At 40.5% G+C, this 22,743-nt stretch overlaps 1 long non-coding RNA gene across 5 annotated transcripts in view; it reads right to left on the reverse strand.

Moving 5' to 3' along the window:
- The window catches only part of LOC103393041 (uncharacterized), a 102,773-nt gene extending 81,049 nt beyond the window's left edge, over nt 1–21,724 (reverse strand). For 3 of the 5 annotated variants that reach the window (XR_003052469.1, XR_003052470.1, XR_003052468.1), the window contains exons 1-2: nt 21,457–21,724; nt 13,667–13,805 (exon numbers count right to left, since the gene is read on the reverse strand). This is a non-coding gene — a long non-coding RNA (uncharacterized LOC103393041). The remainder of the gene's footprint in view (nt 1–13,666; nt 13,806–21,456) is intronic. The other 2 variants (XR_003052467.1, XR_522974.2) reach the window with 2 other exon arrangements.
- Between the last annotated feature and the right edge of the window lie 1,019 nt (nt 21,725–22,743).

The raw sequence follows: 22,743 nt of genomic DNA on the forward strand, positions 1-22,743 counted from the left end.
ACTGCTAAAACTTTCATTGTCATAAACCTGACGGATGTCCACACTGTTGAAAGTGCTGAGGAATCAGCCCACATCCCCGATTTCCCCGGTTACACATCTTGTAACATTTGCTTCATTACTCACACCCCTCTCTAACCTCTCCTATCCACCCCTTTCCTCTCTCCCTCCATGTCGCCTTGTTATGTTTCTCCTCTCGGCCCCAACCTGCGGCTTCTGGGTTTGAGGAAAGGCAGAGGTGGCCTTTGAAGATGGCGACAGCCAAGTTTGTCTGGGGCCAAAGCCATGAATGCAGCCCTTTGTCCGTGTCCCTCGCAAGTCTTTGTATGCAGCCCCCCAGCTACACTCCTCACTCACCCTCTTTCACCCCAACAAGCTCACATGGACACGCTCATGCCCTCGCAGGGGCCCGCATCGCACAAATGACCCTGCTAATTATGTATTTAAAGTTTTTGGCTCCTGTGAAAACAGCTTTGGGTTAGTGGTGGTAGGTGGTAGGGGCTGTCGGGGAGAGGAAGGTGTGTAGGGATGTGGGGTGGTCCACGGTCTCATGGCTATCATTACTGCCCAGTGTTTTATGTAAACAGTGGATTAGGGCAGTGAGGGCTGATTGAGGTGAGAGGTGGTGGTGGTGATGGTGGTGAAATTCGGCACAAACCTGCACTTCTGCTTTCACCTCTGGGTAAAAGTTAAAAAAAAAAAAAAGGAGTTGATTTATTAGTTAGGCAGGAGAGAACTACTTCTACTACAACTACTACAGGCTATGCATTTGAACAGGGCATTGTAAGGTCTGGACAAGGGTTCGGTTTCTTTTAACTCACCATCAAGATTGTAAATTAAGGACATCTTCTGGAATGATAACCACTCAGTAACATCGCATTAACTTTGATTTTTTTTTCCCAGGCTCAGACCTGATAATACAGTTCAGCACCTACTGTAGCTGTATAGAATGAATCACCTGTCAATTTCTACTCTGTGATGCACCATGCATTTTCAATTCCTACATTCAGTATCTACAAAATAAAACTTTTGTAACTGTGCAGAATGAGGCTGGGCATTGTCTAAAAAACACTGAAAATTGATGATAAAGAGTTGCCTTTGTCTGTCTGAAATTCTACAAAAATAAAATATATAAACCTCTACTTTAGTGACACTTTTATACACAATAAATAGACCCCAACCTCCAGGTTACACAAGACCTGGAACACCACATATTTGCAGGACAAAATTGCCAAACGTGCAAATGTGGCCCAAATGTGGCTCACACCCATTTAGTCTGGGCCACGTGTGAGCCAACACAGAGAGGTCCACAATCACACACTGTCTGGGCTCCTTTCTTCTTCCTCCTCCTTTCTCTCACCTTTCTGCTGTCTCCATGTTAAAGTGCTTTGTCACCATTATGTCTTCACCACTGTGAAGGATGGGGCCATTGTGAAGCCCCCCTTCAAAAAACAGCTCTGAGACCAAACAGCTCTCCTCTGACTTCAGTGGAGCTGAGTGATGGTGGTGATAAAGCTGAGATGGACAGCAGCCGGCTTCTCCCTCAGTGGGAAACCACTGACACTGGACTCATCTTACAGTGCTTACGAGCAAAAGGCCCCCAACCTGGATTATACATCATCTTCTCCTCACTTTATCACATTATTGAGGTTTGAAACACAATCTCCCACATTGCAAACAACGGGGTCACAGCAGAGGGGAAGAAAATATGACCTCCCCCTCGTTCTGGAAGTTTTCTTTTTCTGTTTGCCTGCTGCTTTGGGGGCAGCCTAAATTAGAGGGTGGTAGTTGAGATTTAAAGCCAGTTATCAGATTTTGACAGAACCGTTAAACTTTAAACCAAATTATTGTAAATTAGTTTTTTAACCTTTTTTTTTTTAAATGCTACAGCATATCCAACAGAGCAGATGCCATAGGGGCTTGGAAACAGTGTTTTGACTCCAATTCCAGGGTTATTATCATACATCATTCATCATTTCACATGCATTATCAACAATTTCCTGCAAACTGGCTCTTCACTTACAAAATTAAGCATTAACATTTTTTATATTTACATTTATTTAGATTTTTTTTTAATTTAGATACTTCTACAACTGTACAATTATGGCTGATATTTGGAGTTAGAGAGTACAAACACAGAAAGAAAAACAGAAAGAAAGGGAGATTTAATCCTTAATGGTTTAAAACATAAAGCTAACTTGGTTTTTTCCCTCCAAGTACAACTTGATGGAAGTGAACCTGACAGGTCCTCTGTCACGTCTTTGTGAATGGAGAAAAGTGAGTAAGGGCTGTAGTGTGTGTATGTGTTAGGGTGGGGGTGGGAAGTCTCTGAAAAGAGATAAGTCAGGTTTCTGTCTATTATATTTATAATGCCTGTAGCTGCATGTACTATATGCATGGAATTTGTATGCAAGTGTGTGCAGTGTGTGATCACGCATGTTTTCCGATGGGAGCGCATATTGAGGGGAGCTGGTTTCCCTGTGCACATCAAATAAATCTACAATTAGAAAGAAGGAGTGAGCAGTGTTTGGTTTGTGGGAAGAGAGGAAGAAAACTTGGAATGTGTCACTGCCATTGAGGAATGAGGAGTGTGTGTGTGTGTGTGTGTATGTGTGCACGTGTGTGTGTGGTCGGGAGTAGCCAGCCCAGTCGACATTCTCGGGCAGCAGTATTATTAACTGTGGTTGAGCCATTATCAGTGTTTACTTTGATCTAACTACCATCAGAGGAGTAATGGACTCGGCTGAACTTTGCCTCTTTTTCCTCCTAGGATTCCTTTCCTAACCAAGATGACGATGCTCAGGACTTCCTTTACCTCAACACAGGACTGGCCGGCCAATCAGAGACCTCATTAAATACTATCCTTATTTGTTAGCGTAGGTGTTTTGTTTGTTTATAGCAGTGGACTAGCAGTTTTGAAATACATATCTAATGAGGTAGAAACTTATTTTTAAAGCAGTGATTAAAATGACATTATATTGAGGTTACAGTAGGAGTATGGGTTAAATATAATGTTCTGGTCCGACTGTAAAAATAACAATGTCTTTCAGTGTGATCTGACTGACAAAGCAGGGAGGATGTGAAAGCAGTTAAAAAAGCAAAATAAAATCATTAGGAATTTTTTGTATCCAAGAACATTTTTATATGTAAACATTTGTTTTAGCCTAAAGGTTATAGACTGTATACAAAAAAAAAGATGTTTTGCATAGGTGTAGTACCACTATTGGCCAGCAGGCCATACAGTATTTCTCTCATACAGTATTCCTTTCAAAAAAAAATTATGTTTTATGATTTCATGGGTCTTTGGATTGTCAATTATATCATGATTATCATATAAATTAATAATTAAAAATGTTAGGATTTTACTCTTGTAAAGATCATATTAAAGCATGTAGTTGATTTTTAAGTCAGGGTACGTGTGAGGAAGTTCAACTGTTTGATTAGGATTAAAATTAGGGGTAATGTACTAGTAAGGTCTGGGGTTCGACATTTAGTTGGACGATAACATGGAGGTAAAGGTCTAAGAGAAGGAGATTAAATGTGCCAAGACATACATTCACCATTCTGTTATCTTGTCAAGTGCAGACACACACACACACACGTACACTCTCATAATACTGCTATCAGTTCAGACCACATCAATGTAATGGGATTATTTTCCACTGCACACCTGATGATCTCTTATGGTACACAAGCGTGCCACGGCACAGGGGTTGGGAATCATTAGTCTAGCACTTAATTAAACAATGTCTAGCCAACAAGACTCAGTGCCTGCTCTGTTTTTACTTATCCTTATTTGTTTTGGACGTCCTTACTGTAGACATTCTGATGTCCTAATCATTTTCACCCTTATCTGACTCAAGCTGAAAACTAAAACGTTGGCAAAAAAGTCTAAAACTGACACCATGGCTGAACCCTGGAAGCTTGTAATTTTCACTTATCTGTGACTTTAAGTTTCACATTTTCACCTCATTCAACAGAGTGAGGTGAAAATGCACCAGAGTTAACAGCATCACTGAAGAAAACCTCTGTGGAGAATTTCTCCACATGGTCGACTTAACTGCCAGCAGAGGAGGAGAGACGAGAGTCTGAGCGGAGACCAGTCCAAAAGAGAGGCTTGTAAGGGGAGGTCATGACAGTGGGGGAGAAAGGGGAGAGAAAGATGGAAGGACAGTGGGGGAGAAGAGGGAGACTGTGAAGAGATCCCTGACAGCCTGTTACCATCGGCGGCTCTCGGACTTCACAGCACCTCATTTGTTCTCTTTGTCTTGCAAAAAAAAGAAAAGAAAATCAGAATCCTTGAGGATGTTTTCCGGAACATTTATTGGCTCCCAAGCAGAAAATAAACCATTAAAACTCCACTTCCAGTATATATATATTTTTAAACCATTAAAACTCCACTTCCAGTATTTTTTTTTTCTTTTACTTTATCTTTCTTCTTCAGTTGCACACAGTTCATCAGTGTGCAGGGGTTACGCTGATGTCATTGCAGTATGTGCAGACAAAAGCACTCACACATGCTTGCATGGTTCACCACTAACCCTGATGCTTTAAATTCAGTGGTTTTCAGTCTGACCCGAATATCTCTGACATGACTTTCCCCAAAAAGCTAATAACAGCAGCAGGATAAGTGCAACCAGTGCTGCTGGAAGTCGCCTGGCAAAGTTATTGTCGTAGGATGAGAAACAGGCCCAGCAGCGGTTGGGAAACTCATTGACCTGCATGCCAGTTTGACTACAACATTTATTAGCTTTATTCAGGTTCACTCACACACATACACACATGCATATACACACCGCTCTGTATTTTCCTCTTCTCTCTCTCTCTCTCTATTTCCCTCTCTATCTTTTACTTGCTTTCCATGAGCTAAGCCGCATGTGAACACCTGCTATTTTAAATGACATGCTCATTGTCGTGCAGTCCTGGAGGCGTAAATCACGGAGGACCACTGCGTGAGGAGGCCCGTGCACGTACACTCCAACATAAATGACTGACACAACCGACCTGCGAACACACAGAGGAGGACAAAACAGAACATGTGCTCAGCGTCCAGGAATTCTTCTATAACTCCCCACTGCTTATTTAAGCTCTCCACAGTGACACACACACACAGACACAGACACAGTTTGTCTCTGTTATAAAGTGTGGTAGCTGGGTTTACTGCAGGTAGGTTTTATTTTGCACACAGAGCCTCAGGAAAGGCAAATACAACAAGAAACAGCTTGGACTGACTGTAACACTATTTATTTTATTGAATTAGTTTGATGTCGTGATTGTAAAGCATGAAGTCTGAGGATCAGTGAGTCAACAGCTAAGTAATAAAATAACTGCTAATGTCTTTGTTTTGTTCTTGCTGTAGAGTTATTTCACCAAACTCTGGTTTGACTGATGTTAAGCTATTTCTGGACCAACTTTCAACTGTAATGAAATACTCAAATACAGCAGATAGAAACATCCGACTTACGAACATTCATAGAAACGAACAACCACTGAGGTCTGCGGTGCCGTGTAAGAAAGTGGTCTCCAAAAAGAGCTCACTTAATCCCTGGTGGTGCAGCAGGGGACTGGGGCGATAAGTCCAGGTTGATCTCTGTGACTCGAAGCCCTTTTTCTACGCCATTCAGTCATTGTAGCCGTGGACACACAAACAGAGGGGGGTCCCGGTGACACAGACAGCGCTTTGTCATCATACTCTATTGTTGTAGTCTATTGAACAGCTAATCACTGTTCAACTGAAGATCCTTTCTAAGGTACTTAACATTTAAAAAGTATTCTAGAAAAGACTTTATTTAGTCACAACAATATACATCCTTACACACTTCTGTGAAGTGAGAAGAAACGTGGGAACAAAGACATGTAAGAAAGTTCTTTATCTTCATGTCTCTCAAATTACCAAGAGATAAGATAATTAATTAATTCCTCAAAGGGAACTCCTCAGGGATTAATAAAGTTCTATCTAATGTAAACCAATCTAATCTAATGAAGAGCATAGTAATCAGTAAGGCACCAAAACACAAAACATAATCTATAAATACATAAGAATATAATAAAAAGAAGGCTAATTCCACTATTATTCCAAAAATATAAATGTAAAGATGGCTGAACATTAACTAAAATGTAGCTGAAACACTGACCCTGCCGCAGCAGTTAAACCAAACATAGAACCACAGCGGCAGCCATTAAGTGTGACTGCGGTGAGAGAACCGCCTGGTTTGTGTCCTGAATGGTGTGAAGGAGTTGATAATGTCATTCAGTTGATTTTACGTCTCCTCCTGATCTAATCACTTCATTATTCTTTTATTACAGGCCTCTAATGAGATCACACTACAGCCAGAGCAAAAACCAACAGCTCCTGACTCCCACCATCCAAAGTCCCATTAAAAACAGATTGTGCTGTTGCTCAGCCTAACTTCTGAATCCCATTAAAACCACCCCACAGAAGTGAAACAGCCAGCCATTACAGAGTGAAGTGGCTTTAGTAATTAACCCTCCTTCTCCCACTGCCAACCACTGTGTATATTAATCCCCTCAGAAACCCTCCAGGGTCCTAAGTGGCCAGACATGAGTTTCCCCCCTGATGTAATGTTTTGGTTTACCTGCAGTCCTGCGGGCAGGAAGTGAGAAGGAGCATTTTGATGATGTGTGATAGGAAAACAGGAAGTTGGAGTTAAACAAACACAACTTTGGGCAGATCGCTTAATTCCCACAAGCCCAACGACATCCAACAAGAGACGTCATTACAGCTGAGGCATTCTGATTAAACAAAGAATAACACCACAAGTTCCTGATCCAGGATTACTTAAGTGATTACTGCCCCTGTGCGGTGTACAGTAATTGGGCTTATTTAAAAGATCTAACCCAGAATTATAACATCCTGTGAATGTTTATGTTTACCAAACACTGTTTAAGATGATAATACATTTATATCACATTCTATTTTTTACTGGGAAGAGCTGATAAATAATTCTGATCCAACAGGGAACATATGGGAGAATAGTACACGTCATGAATGGTACATAATGTCCATGTGCAGTTCTGCCACTGATTACTACAGTATTGTTTATAGTATGGGGGAGAAAATCCCTTCTGGTTGGTCCTTTTTATCAGAGGTGGCCACAGCCGTAGTTCACTCACTGATTTGGCTGCACCGGATGCCCTTCCAGACGCAACCCAACCAGGGATTTGGGGACTAGGTGGTATCAAACCCGGATCCCTCTGGCAGACAGGAGGGAGGGGGTCCTGCCATTGTGTACAAAATGATGGAAAAGGGAATCATTTCAGTACACTGTAAAGGCAGCATCACTTTCCTGTCTTTCCCACAGAGACAGCCGCAGGATAACCATGCTTTTATTGGTATGGTTGTGTATTTTACGTTCTACAAGTTTGGACTGGAAGAGTAAGGTATGGCTTTTTCAATTATTGTTTTTAAAGTCATTATAGGCTGAAGCTGGTTCCTCCGTAGCTGGGCTTCTGGGCATAAATCAACTTTTCTACTGAAAAAAAACAAAACAAAACAGCACTCATCTTTTTTACCCCCAGCCAGTTTAGGTGTTATAATCCAGCCAGGTCAAATAAATATATAGTTTACTGCACATGGGTTTTTCATGGTTTCTGCTCAGACCGACTTCAAGTTTTAAAATTATATGCGGAGAAAACAGGTAATAGGAAAAGGCAAATCTAAGAAAATAAAGTGCCTCAAACAAACAAAAAAATGTATATCAAATTTATATAATTTATAAAGTTCAACTATTTCAAATGGCACCAGTAATGTCTTCTTTTAATGCTAACATTCTCCTTTCTCCACCACTGAGATCAAAGTTCTGGCTGGGTTCTGAAGGTGCTGTCAGCTCTTCAAAGGCTCCATTTGAGTGTGGGGCTCTAAGATGTCCAGTGGCAGTGTTTCAAATCACCTCTGGTGCAGCAGATATAAAGATAGCATTCATCTATTGACTGCTTTACGTTCCCTCTGGCTCTGAAACGAGTGTTTCAGGACAACAGGGCCTGTGTGGACCTCTGCTGCTCTTATGCCTGTGGCACAAGTGTGCATTTCAGAGTTTCTGAGTTCATCTAAGACGTTAAATGCCGAAGGACTTGTGTGTACATAGGAGTCAGAGACCGACAATGGGAGTATGTTTGCACTTGGAAACCCAACTCTGTAGCAGGAAATCGTTCATGTGTTTGATAATTTGGGGATAATACAGTCTTGGGACAGTACAGTAAATTAGAACAATGCGTCTTACTATTGGAGAGCTTGGCACTGAGCCTCCTATGTAAATGTGTAATGATATAAGAGGAGAGGAAAGCAGGATGAGATAGAGGTTAAGTGAGAGAGCGTGGGAGAGAAAGTGAAAGTGGATGAGAGGAGTTAAAGTGCAGAGGGTTTGATACAATCCGCAGAGGGCAAGAAGGTTGTTGAAGGAAGAGGGGGAGAGAGGGAGGGGGAATAAAGACATTCGGCACAGAGGTCCAGGCCAGTGGCATGCACTGTATTCCAGCTATGCTGTTTAATAAGACCGTCTGATTCAGTTCGTCAGAACAATCAGGAACCAGACCTGTGTGAAAGCAGAGTCAGGGTGGCTTCCAGGATATTACCCCGCGATCAGACGAGTTCAAGAAAACAGCTGCAAGGAAAATAAATGATCCTTCTGCATGAAAGTCTTGTGAGATGCTTTGCAAGATATTGCGCCGGTTCAGTGAGGAGCAGTCCTCCTGTTGTTGAATGATTTGATGCAGAGGCGATGAAGAAGCCAGATAAAGACGTATCCAGCAGGCATGCCCACACTGCTCTGCCTCGCTCTTTCTTCCTCCCTTTACTCCTGAACTTTCTCCATCTCAATCTCTACCCTGAGATAACGCACAAAGATGCAAAATCAAATACCAGAATTACTGCCAGTACTGGCAACATTCTTTGCTGTCTATCCATGATCTCTTGTTTCCAGACTGAGGACAATTGGTCCCATGAGGGTCTCTTGAAGCACCGGCTTGTGGTTATAGGTGCTGGCCTTTACGTAAGTATGGGTGGCGTGCAGCATGGCATCATAAGAGGAGTCACGCAAGGCTAATGCATGCTGGTCTCTGCTGATTCCGTCCTTATAACATCCTTGTAACTCCCTGATGTTTAGGTCTAAACATTTAATTCATCTAGGAACAATTACCTTCACATATGGCCTCTCAACAAGGTTCTGTCATGACAGTGTGCTTTAGATTTAGATCAACAAATGCATGCAGCACCACGCAGGTATCTCTTCAGCCTGTCCTGTTGTGATGTCATAAAGGTTGTTGTCTCAGGTTTATAGGCAGTCACCACTCACAAAGGCTAAATGTGTTAATGTGGGAAAAACCTGTGATGTGGGTGGTGGGATTCGCTGCAGCTTCTATTCATACCTTTGGTCAATTAAAATGGTCGGAAATGATATACAGAAGAGACAGTTTAATTCAAACATCCGAAGAAAACTAAAATAAAAATATATAATTAAGTTGAAGGACAAAATTACATCTTGAAAAGAACTAAAAGTTGGCAAAAAAAGATATAACTTATAGTGGGCAGAAATAAACTTAGCCAGAAACATAAAGTTAATATTGGCAAATATAGGCCAAAAACATTGAAATTAGGCAGATAAAGTGACATCAATGTCTTTTTTTTTCTGTTTTTACAACCCAGAAAATGCTACTGTAAATTAACTTGGTTCATATTAACAGCTATAAGACTCTGATAACATAACCAATTTTTTAAAAAGTTAGCAAACAACAACCTCAAATCTGCAGTTCGGCTACCTCAAGTCTATCTGAAAAACAGAACCAAACTTGGACATTTATAGCGTAAAACTACAAAAGTTGGAACAAGGGGGAAGTTTATGGCCAGGTCACATCGCTGTTTGTTTCAATTACACTCAAATAGGTTAGACATTAGGAGAAGTGACTTATGGGAATTTACCACTGCTATAGAAACCTAAAAATGACTTCACTGATGGTGACACAGTTGCTACTGCTGGGTTTTACTTTTTGACCTCAGTGGCGTCATAGTGAAAAAATCTTTACTTCTTTACCGGCATCAACGTCCCTCCTCTTGATAGTAATGTCATTTCCAGCAGTTGAAGGGAGTCTCCACTGTATCAGCACTCTGATTCATACCCCGTCGGTGAGAATGCACCGATGACTCTGTTTTGTGGTCATTTCTTCGTCTGTGCTGTGTTTACTGCTTCTTTGAACCAGTTTAATAAGTTATAGGCAACAACTTTTCTAGCCATTGTATAAAAACACAAATCAGCAGCTCTGCTCACATCAAAACACTTCCCAGGGGATGAGGTCACAGCCTTTTGTTTTTGTGGCAGAACTGTGATGGAGCCGAGTCGGTTCAGTCCTTATCTTCTGACAATCCTACTGTCACCTCATTGACCTCTCAACTCTGACCCCTGACAAAATAGCAGGATCAGTGTGCATATACAGCAGCTACTAGTGTTACAAACAAGCCAAAAACACTTCTGTGGCTGCGCTTTATCATAACTTTATCTCTAAACTGCCTTCATCTCTGCCAACTGTATCTACACCTCGAGCCTTTTGGACAGTGCACGTCTCATTACTGTCTTGTAAACCTTCCCTTTGACTCTTGCTTCTATTCTTCTGTCACACATCATCCTTGACATCATGTTGGCAAAGGGAACATCTGAAATCATATATCAAATGTGTAATTTACAGGATGATGAAGTGGAAGAATTGGTATCAGGAGACATGTGTTAAACACTCCACTTGTTTGGAAAGAAACTAACGTGTCACAAATACTGATGTTATACAGCATGAAGAAGCCTAAGCAAAACCAGATTGTCCTTCGTTATAGAAAACCACTGGAATCCAGTGAGTAATGACAACGACTTGGGTGTCACAGCTAACTTTACTGTCAACGACTGCAGCCTTTTACATCAACCATAAGGAAAACCATATGGATAAACACACAGCAGACATGGTCTTAATGGTCTTAATTGCTCATTACATTCAGAGCTGAGTTTTCATGAACTGTGAGTCACAGGAGAGTTGATTTAACGTGAGCGTGCTGTTTGACAATTTGAAGAATTCTTCAATTAAGCCGTGGTACCGTTTTGGTGTTAATACAAGTTTGATTGTGATTTACTTTACGCATTAAAATAATTATTTAGGTTCTTGAAAGCCCTCTTCAGTCATTTAACGTCCACCCACTAATGCTTTTCCAGGTGATGAGGGGGAGGAAGGTCCAATCCCAGCAGTCTTTGCAGAAGCGCAGGCTTCAGCCTGCTCACCTCGCTAGGCCAGTACAGTACCATTTATCTTTAAATCCCTCACTGGATCAAACCAGAGATGTTTATCACTATATTTAACAGCAGTTCATAGTAAAACGCCAAAATACATTTGATCTATGATGTGAATAATGATGATGAAGAAAGTCTGTGTAGAAAACAGGGAAGAAGAAGCACCAGCAACGTCAGTGATGCTTCCAATGACGTAATCAAAGAGGAATAGAAAGAGATGCCAGGTTTCTGTACTGTATACTGCAAATCAGTTGAATTCACAGAAAGTAACAGTGAGAAAAGTTTAGGGTGCAAACTTAAAAAGAAAATTAGTCTAAATCTAAGTTCTGTCATTTTTTCTGTCCTTTTCTTCTTTTTTGTTAACTAATCCAACATTTTATCTGTTCCTTTTCTTCTCAGATTCTGCTCTTATTTTCTGGCTCTATAGTGGTTCTATCGGAACAGATAGATAACAGATCTGTCACTCTTCCTCTTTGTGCCGTCTTTTGTTCCACTTGCTCTTAAACTGAGAGCGGAGAGGAAAGAACAGTGTCAGATGAGGGTCTTTTTTGTCTTGGAGGGATTTCTATCTCCATTCAGTCTCTCTTTTGTTCCAACAAGATTTGGCTGCAATCCAGCGACTACACCCATCATGGCCTTGTGGACACTGTCCAAGTAGATGTCCTTGTTACAGACATTCTTGTCCTGAACTTTTTTCCTTCAGATATCAAATCTGTCACAGGGGGATTCTTTGATAAGATCACAGACAGTTACAAAATAGTAAGATGAAGGTTACTACATTATGATACTGACAGATTACAACATCTGTTACATTTTTTCCTCCTGTTCACAGCCTACATTTGACTAACTTTGATTCAATTTTCATTCATCCAAAACAGGAGGGAGGGACTATTCTTTATAATAAGCAACGATGATCCACTTCTACAACATGAAAAACAGAGTCAATGGGGGCTTTCTTAGAAAGAACGTCCTTAGCCCCTCAGCTAAAAGACACTCCTCTCAAAAGAGCAGAGGGAGGGAGGGAGAGGAGACACTGTTCACAGCTGAAAGACTATTTGTTTGGCTCCTTCAACTGGTTGATGAACATCCTATCAGAAACAAGTGTATTAATGGTCAACTGAGCACCACAGGAGTGAGACTACAGTGACTCAGTACACTTGTGTGTTTGTGTGTGACCGTCTGTGTTTTGGTTTAAGGGGAACTTCTACACATGTTTAAAATTAGCACCTGCGGGGGTCACAGTGTACCGCCACTGTTGCTACAAGATGTATGAACAGGATGAAGGCAAACATTGCACAGCACTTCTGAGAGTTACCCTTAGAAACACTTAATGCTCAAATCATCAAAGGCTGTGCTTGGGTTGGACAGTCTGACTGTGATGCTGTGTGTGAGGGATGAGAGGAGGAAATACAGGGCGGTGGAGGTGAAGGGGTTGGCTGAGGACTACGGATGGACCAGGAGACTCTGTAGATGTTGAGAAATTAAAACTTGACACTGATCAAACATGGGTTTATGACAGTTGATCAGCTATTCTGGTACCTTCACAGCGTAGTTACTGACACAGACAACTATGTTATGGCTTTTAAATGACAGTGATCAGTGATGACTAGCAAAGGTTCTGTGAAGAAACATAAATGAAGGTCTTGAGAAATGTCTATGACACCTGCAAACATCGAGTTTAACAATGGCTTCCATTTAACTCCCACTAAACTTCAGTTCTACTATGGAATCTTATTTTGCCTGCTGATTGCACATAATTCAACAGGACTTTCAAATGGTGTTTATAGCACCTCCTATGAGGAAGGAAGACAAGGTACATGTGACAAATGGGCACATTTGCCATCCGGTCTAAAAAGAGAAATCTTAAAAATTATATTATGAATACTTCTCCCAGCTCCGTCCCTCAGACTATAATATCTTATTGAATAGAAACCTCTGACACAGCTTCACTCCTGGGAGGTATGGGAGAAAATATGTTTCTTTGTAGTACGGGTGAACTGACCTTTTCACCTTATAAACAGCTTGAGACATTTTCCTGTGAAGCCCCAAACCAACAGTTTCCTCTTCTGTGATTAAGACCTGAGTGGCGGACTGAGGAAAGACAAGCTTTGTGTTTTTTAACAGAGGTTAGGAGGGAAGTTCAGAGGTCGATGAAGTCAACCACTGTGTCAGATTGTGTCACCCCAAGTCTGCTCTTTGAGGTTGGTTAAGACAGAGCACCTGTTGAAGGTGATGCGCAGACATGTAATGACTTTTTCTTTCTTTTTTTTTTTAAAGCTTCATTATTTTTATCCTAAATCAATTTTTACGTCTTCCTTTAAGGCCTTGAAAATATGTTTTCAGACTGTAGCCAAATGACCACCCAGTGGAATGGTAGTTAATATTCTTACCTTACAACAAGATCATCACGGTTCAAGCCCTGGCAGGTGCTCATGGAGTTTACTTGCTCTTCTTGTTCCAGTTTGTGGGAACCCGTTGTACCCCTCCTCGTCTGATGACTGCTGGGATTGGCTCCTGCTCCCTCTCAACCTTTAAAAGAAGTGGAGGAGTATGAAAGAATGGATGACACACTCCCACACACAGTATCTCTTGTGAGCAGGCAAACTCCTCAAAATGTCATTACAAGTATTATGCAGCATTTAACAGAATGTTGCATAATGCAGCTGTATTGCAATGTACTTCACCAGGAACTGACAAAAACAAAAGGACCCTAACCCATTTAACATGCACTGTGGTGTCTAATAAGGAATCAGTGTATGTTGCACAACAACACATATGGAGACAAAATGAGAGTTATGGTGCTTCTAATTATATATATATATACAGTATATCAGTCTAGTACCAATAGATTACCTAGTTGTCGGGCACCAGGAACTATTGAGGCTGTGTCATTTCCCCAGTGACTATATTGGTAGGTATATTAACTTAAAACAGCACAAATTTGTATCCTGTAAACAGAGTCTATAAGAGGAAGATAACCATTTCTTTTGCTGAAAAGTTACTATCAAATTTCTGATTAATAACACCAAAAATATCCTGACTGCTGAGGTTAAAAAAAGCTTCAGTGCAGGCCAGACTGGACTTTTTCCTGGATTATACAGCCAGTGGTGAGAGTCCATGGCTTTTGGGTTTATCCAAGGCAGCAGTTAAAGTACAGGACCACAGGCGTAAAGCTGTCAGCATGTGGACACGGTCATAGAACACAGCATGGCCTGTCCCCACACCAACTTTATAGGAATGTTTAACAACCCACTGCCACCTAAACATATACTCTATCTGTCCTGTGTATTATATTCTCCTCCTGCCAAACTCTTTAATAGGCAGGCTGCTATTTCCTCACACATTCCAGCAGATAAATCTCCACTTAGGATCTGCGGAGAACAAAGCTGCTAAGACTTGTCGGGAAATCTCCCTCTTTCATCTTGACGCTTGCCCACCTATGTGTGGCATTTGAAGACGTTTCTTCTAATATCACATTACACAGTAAAAAATGTGGAGGTTGTTGATATAAAGCACTTAAGTTGTTGTTGTATGACGAGGGTTTTTTTGTATAGAGACAAAGTGTAAAGTACATGTGTAACAGCATCTCCTTGTGTATTCTTTTTTGTACTTCTTTGAAGTGAACAGGGTAGGACGGACCATCCTGTCACTGTGACACTGAGGAGTCTTTGATGTGTGAATAAAGAAGTGATGTACACCTTCATATAATCAGCCCCAACATTTGACAGCCTGTGTGCCATAACATGCCACTGATGTCAGGTAACCCTGGTTCTCTCAGTCAAGTTCAAAATAAATGTTTGCCCACATCAAGTTTGTCTTAATTACATTGTGTAGAGCCATGTAATAGCATTTTTGATCAATGATTTTGTCTGGCTCTATTAAAGCTCAGCAGGAGTCAACGTTGCTACTATAATCGTACTATATCGTACTATAATACAATCGTACTATAAAACGTTGCTACTATAATCGTAATCGTATAAACGTTCACCAAGGGCATCTTTTTAAACCTATTTATTAGGGCTGCCATACAAAATGTAAAAAAGTAACGCCTCAGCAACACCACCAGTGCAGTGATAGTGTGTGATAACATCAGTCAGGCTTTTTTTTTTTCTAATACTCGCCTCCTCCCAGGCTGTACCTCAACCCTTCTATCGTCATGGACATCAGCCAAAACCCAGTTCTGCAGCCACACCAGATTTTCACTTGCTTTGTTCTACTGCTACTCTTTCTGTCCTGTATTTATTTTCCAACTTGATACTCTCACTTTAAAGTGAAGTGACACACAAGCTGGGGTTTCCAGCACAGGTTTCCTGTGTTTGGAAGAGGGGGGGCAGTGATATAAAAACAGAAGAAGGGTTGAGAAGGTCACACGAAAAGAAGAGGGGAAAAAAAGGTTTGAAAGTGTGGAGGTTAATTGAGTGGCAAATATGTGGAAAAAGTTGTATGGGACTAAAGCTCTGAGAGAATGAAGATGACCATATTGGTAGCAATGCAATAGGTAAACAAAAAAACTACAAGTGTGTGAAAACAGGCCACAGTGTCCGAGCTGAGAGAGCTGAAATCTGACTCTGAAATAACAAGGCAGTCCAACCATGAACTGGAACTCTATCACCTTCTGCAAATACTCTGCAAACAAGACACTACCTGGTTTATCTGCTAAACATGGTCACAACAGAGACGTCGTCAGGCAACCACCGCAGCGGCAGCAGAGATCTCTGGGTGATGGACTCCAAGATTTTATCAACGTCAGATGAACGATTAGACACTTGACAGTGAGATTGTAGCCGCCTGAACTGCAGAAAGTGTCGAGGTGTCGCATCTCATTTAGGTCGGCGCACAAAAGATCTGTGTCTGCCCCAATGTGTGGGAGATTCAGAAAGTGGTGCTGTCCATAACAAACATCTTACAGACTAAGAGAAATATTCCCAACAATCATTTTGTAAACAACAAACATCTGTTCATCATTTCTGTGAATAAAAGTACCAAAAATCAATGGATGTGAATAAAACATGTTTTGTTTTTTTTTTTTAATTATCATTTCAGGTACACAACAGCTATAATTGTATATCTACTTTAATCCAATGTTAAAAATGGGTGATTCAACATGGCTTCCTCTATAAGAAAAGGGACTAATTCTGGGGTAATAAAACCAACTTTCAGAAATTACATTTCACTCCAACTAATAGAAACTTTATTCACTCCAGAGTTATATCAAGCATTGGGACGAACAAATACCTTTCCAGACCAACATCTGCAGAGTCGTCTGGTGAACTGATGTTGATGTCACTCCCAGCACCATGCTGATGAACACATGTAGTGGGAGTTTCATTCAAAGTGTTGATATTTAAGGGGCATTTTTGCGAATTTGCTCACTAATGGATTAGACACGCAGGTTGGCCGAAAACGAGGTCCAGTCTGTGCCAGAGTTGAGTTTTCTTCTGTTTATAACGTGTGGTTTTGTTAAATGTGCACAGCAGACCGGAGTCTATGAGACCAAAAGATGGAATCAAAGATGAGTTGATTAGGCTAAGGATATGGTAATGATCTGATCTGTCACAGGGTCATCTTAGGTGATGATCACAACAGAGCACTTGTCTGACCATGTGGATGTTTTTCTCATTCTCCATCCACAATCCCAGCTCTCTCTCCTTCTCTTTCCACCCACCTGCAGTTTACTTCTCCAAATTATGCAGACAACATTTCCTCGTAGGAACAAATTCATCTGTCACTCAGTCTGTCTCTAATTTAGTCCAAGCTCTGAAGCGAACTCTGCTACTGCTCCACTTTGAAGCCGATGGTTTCATCTCTGCACCTCCAGATGACAAAAAACAAAACAAAAAACAACAAAGTGTAGAGCAATGTGTGGCCATAATCTAAATAAATAGTTTCAGATATCAGGAATAAAAGCACTGATGTCATCATGGGAAACTGATGCCTCTGCCCCCTTTATTTATGTCTAGAAAAGAGGCCTTATAAGCTGTCTGGTTTTTTGTTGGTATGAAACTATTCCATTAGTCTTCAGATGTCAAAACACAGAGGAGGTATAACATTACCACCTTCAACATCCACAAGCACCAAAACCATACACACAAACCCTGCTCTCGTTTGAATTCCCATGCCCCCGCTCCCTCCTACACCCCCACTTTTTTATCACTTTAACACATTATGATCTTTTATGATATTTTCCTCCCGCGCTTGTTCTTTGCGTTCTGGCATTTTTTCTGTACTTCTTTTTCTCCACTCGTTCCCATGTGCCGTAATTATTGAGTAACGGGTACAGCCAAGAACTACTGTTCTGTAACACAAACCCACTGCTGGTTCAGATTGTACTTTCATCATGTTAATGGATCCACCAACCCGTTTCATATTGTGCAAAATATGTTCAACAAAAAACTTCCTGACAGACGTGCAATATCGGCACAGTGTTTTTTCCTCTTTATGTCTCTTTCTCTGTGGGTTGTGGAGGGACCAGTTGGTAGCTCTGTTGTCAGACGTTTGATTGCAACACTTGCAAGCATACTTGATTCCAAGCGTACTCTTAGCAGACACAGATCAATACAACCAATAAAGCATTTATGACCAACCTTAATTTTTTAGACCATTGTACAGTGGGGGAAGTACAGTAGGTGGACAAACATGTTTAAAAAACAGTTGACCTACTGACCTGCCCTAAACACTAAATAAGACACAGGAGGGAAACAGACAGACGGAGGAATGTCATTGCTGTGCAGAAACCGTCTTGTGTACTGATATGTTTCCAGGGTATTAGTCAACACTATTCAATTGCCAGTGCACAGATGGGCTTAAACAGTCAGATAAACACGCAGGGTTGAAGAGGACATCTCAATAAATAACACAGCAGAAACATCTGAGATGAAACATTAATCATGATTCATAGACTTAAGTTCACTTGGCAGTACAGTGCAGACATGTCGGTTAAAGAGTCTGCTATCAGACACAATCTGTCATTGCAAGTCGAGGGCTATGCCAATATGGCTAACATAAGAAATGTGGTCACAAAATCGGGAAAAAGTCACTTATTAGCATGACAAAATGTGACTTTTTGAGTAAAAAATGTTCCAACTTTGCCAGGCTTATCGTTTACATTAGCTTTGAGTGAATGTAGGTCACTCAAAAAGTAAAATTAATCAACTTTATATATATATATACATATATATGTATGAGTTTCAGTTATATGAGCACAAGTGTAGGTTGTGTATATAGTTTTCATTTCAGTCTTTCATTTCAGTCTACCAGTGGGAGATACATGAGATTAGGGCCAAATCTGATCTTTTGATCTGAAAAAAAAAGACAGCAGGAACAGAAGTCGGTGGGAGTGCGTGTGATGGAGTAGCAGCAAGCTGTGACACAGAGTCGAGCTGCAAGAAGAAGAAGAAAGACGAGAAGAGAGAGGTCGATGGTGTGATAACATCCGCACGAGTAACAGAAATGTCGAGTGCGTAACAACTCTGGCAAATCTGAGAGAAAGTGAGACGGGAGAGGGAAAATAAAAAAAGAGATGTTCTGACAAAATACATTTTAAAAAAAACGGACACATTTGACCATATCTGGACAGCAAGCAGAGTTCGAGTTCCTTTAGACATGTATTATGTTTAATACCGTACTCAGCTTAGTAGCTGTGTGTGTCAGCATGTTGGACATGCTCCTGTGTCCAAGTCTGGTCTCAGTAACACTTGTTTATAGCTGTGCAGATAAGATCAGCAAAACACACCTCTGGACTCACGCTACAGCTTTGAGCCACTTCTCCACTCGTGACTTCAGTTTTTCTCCCTCTCCCTCCCTCTCTCTGTCTCTCTTTCTCTCTGTGTGTGTCATCACATTTGTATAATAAGTTGCAGACATTACATAAGCCTGTTGCTCTACAGCAACAAGTTGTGGTCACTCAACATTAACAAAACAAACAATTTCTACCACATTAGCATCAAATCAAATAGACTAAGAGCTGCACACAAATCACAACCATTCATTAGTGAAACACCTGAAAAAAAAAGAAATACACAAAATGCATATTTCTACATGGATGCAACAGACATTTCCACCGCAGTATCGTTCAATATTAATGCCACAATCACCTACAGTAGAGCTGTTCACTGTATTCACTGTATTGACTGTATGTGAGATTACACAAATCATGTTTACTGTGAAAAATGATCTAATTTCACTTAATTGCTCTGAAAACCAACCAACAATTAATTGTTTAATGCTAACTATTTGCCTTCAAGAAACTCAGAGTTCTCGAAAAAGAACATTGTGTGTTTCTTTCTTCAACTCAAATGTGAGTATATCAGCATTGTGCTCAAATAAACAGGCCCAGGTTTTACACTGAGTACATGAATTGTGAGGTACTGTAGGGGCTGACATCAACCTGCTTTTATATTTTGTTTTTGTAAAAATGTTCCAGTGCCTATCAATCTGTGTAAACTCTTAAACTCCCCAAAGTCACGTGTTTTTCCATCTGCACTTAACCTTTGATCCAATTCCTTTTCTCACTCTGTCTCCACTCATTTTTGTCCTGCCAGGTATGACATCTTCTCTGTGAAAATACAACCTTTTTATCTGTCCGCAGGCTGTCTTCAGGCCGAGGATGACTCCGGGACTTACCCTTCATACTTTTATTATCTGAGCAATTTTCATAAGGCTGACGGTTGCTTCAGAGCTGGAGATGAAAGAGACCTGCAGAGACACACTAGGTGTGTGGGATCAGCATGAGACTTAACTGTGTGTTTTTCATTAGACTTGGATGAGATCCAAGTATGTCCTCTGTCATCGTTTTCTATTTTGCGTGTGTTTGATATGTTAGTCATGCCGTATTTCCATTGCATATCTCTGCATCTCATAACTTACTTTCATTGGTTCGTCTCTCTTTCCTCTCACTACATGTTGGCCACCTTTTCCTTTTTCCTAGTAATAATCAGTTGTGTATGTTTTACTGCTTTTCCTTTTCATACAAAGTGTTTTCCTCTCCTTTATTCATTCATCAACTTCACAGCAAATTATCTTTCCTAGTCTAATGTCAGAATTAGAGCTGAGTTCTTGGTGGGGCCATTTTTTCCATCATATGTCTTCTTCCTTTTATCAGAGTACTATCAACACTGTTTCCCTCTTGCTTCACTTCTATGCTTTTTTACGAGCTGTATATAGTTATCTGCTATGACTGGGCCAAAGGCCAGAGCAGAGAAGAGGAGAGTCCAGAGGCTGTAAAGTCTGTTATTCTTTCCCTCCTTTTCTTTGGCATGTGTGGATGATGGAGTGAGGTTTGAAGCCTGCACTGTTGTAATTTCAGCTTTTCTATCTGAGTTTACTGGTAGAAACAGGAAGACCAGCTTGGTATCGTGACACCTAACTTTTTTTTACTCTATTCACAGACTTAATCCATGCATGTCCAAACTTTGGCAATGGGCCCATTCAGGCTCTAGGGCCAGACTTTGTGGGCCACCCAAAATGCAGAGACAGGTTTAATGTGCCGCACTTCTTACAATCAGAGCCAGAGCTGAGCAAAATCTGGACACTGGATTGGAATGACAGCCAAAATTTGTATGAATTGACAACTGGTCTGTACCCAGGTCTCTCTTGGTGACAGTCTAATCCAACATTGCTACTGATATTTGCCAGAAAGGCTAACAGCTAGAGGTGCTTCAAAAACCACAAGGCTTGACATTTCCCATATTCTATTGACGTCTTTAAACTGTAATAGAAGTTTAAACTTCAGACTATAAAGGCAGCACAACATCACCGAACATTTCACGCAATAAAAGCCTCTACAACAACATATTTTATATTTCATTTGTCTTCTTAGAGATTACAGAAGGTAAAACGCTGCAATTTTGAAATAATTTTACTTAGGTCATTACGTCATTTTAAAGGGATAAATTTCAAAAAATAGTTTCCCCCAAGATTCCATTTTGCATCAGTGTTTAACAAACGGCTTGGTTTGTATAGCACTATTCACCCTTTCGTTTTCCTAAAATAAAGATACTTTTCGACATTCCCCTGAAGACAGAACTCTTAATATTAATTTATTTTATTTATATTATATTAACTTACTTATGTAGCGAGCTATTTCCACGGTGTAAAATTGCGTCACTTCATGCTGTTCTTGAATTGTCTTCGCCGGCGTTTAAAAACAACAAACAAACAGTGTAAGATAGACAGTGCTTACCTTACACTGAGTTCGGCAACGGTGTTTTCCTTAGAAAGTACAGAAGCTCCAACACATTCATTTTTTCCCAATGACCGCCACGAAATGGGTTCAGTGTGTAGAAATAAACACAATAACAGTGACAGTAGTAGCCACACATAAGTCAAAACGCTGGTCATTGCCAACAAAGAGTGGCAGTGAAATGTTGCCTTTACGTACTATCGGTATTCTGAAAAATACGCAACTTTAGTAATGCACTTGAACGGCCGCTGACCGCAACAATTAAACTCCGTGATAGTTTTGAAGCACCACTTTCCCAGCGTAGATAACCTTTAACCTTCCGAAATGACGCGTCATAATAAATTAAATGAATAATAATGTATCAAGCTACATGAGAGAGAAGAAATTTGTTTGTTTTTTTTATTTTAGCCTGAACATATTTCAGCGCCACATATTTGTTAATACTGCGTGATTGACTGGTTGTTCCATACTTTTATCATAATATGTGCAGTATGGGAGTGTTCTCAATGTATCCGTTTATCACATTATCCAATACAACAACACAACTTGGAGGTTACTGTCTACTTGTTTATATTTACAGTGAATCAAAACTATGATCAATAAACATTTAAACACATTAAAATGTGAACATTTATTGATTGTTATTTGTAATAGTTTTTATTATTATTATTATTATCATTGTTATTGTTCTTCTTATTATTATTACTTTCTACATTCCCATAGGGCAGCACTCTAGAATTCCTTTTAAATTAAGGCTATATGAAAATAACACACACGATCATCTTTGCCATCTGTGTGTTGTTTCTAATGCCATGTTGTTTGGAAATGTACTAACACAGGTGCATCTGTGCCTGAGATGCAGTGATGCAGGTATATGTTTTGTCTGAGAATCTGGGATTTTGCTGGATCACAGCAAAACAGAGCTTCAGACTGGCAGTAAAAAGAGAGGCCCGGCCACAGGTGTGAGCATTCTGAGCATGGAAGATGTGTGTGTGAGAGACAGGCAGGATGGGTAAGCTCTTGGATATTTGCCAGATCTGTCCGTTATCCCACCACCTGGGCCTGGGTTGCTCCAGTAAGAGCAGCAGAGTTTGCACATAAAATGAAAACTTGTACAAAGGGGCTGTGAGGAGACAAAACAACAACACAAAAAGAAAACATTAATTGCAAGTATGTCCTAGAAGAGGTCTTAATGGGATTGAATGAATAATTAAACCATGGCTCAAAGATATATTGACACTAACACTTTTTTTGAGGGTAACAATGGTGGCCATTTAAGCCGAGCAC

This window comes from Cynoglossus semilaevis, chromosome 17 (assembly GCF_000523025.1).
Source record: "Cynoglossus semilaevis isolate Cse_v1.0 chromosome 17, Cse_v1.0, whole genome shotgun sequence".
Lineage (NCBI taxonomy): Eukaryota > Metazoa > Chordata > Actinopteri > Pleuronectiformes > Cynoglossidae > Cynoglossus > Cynoglossus semilaevis.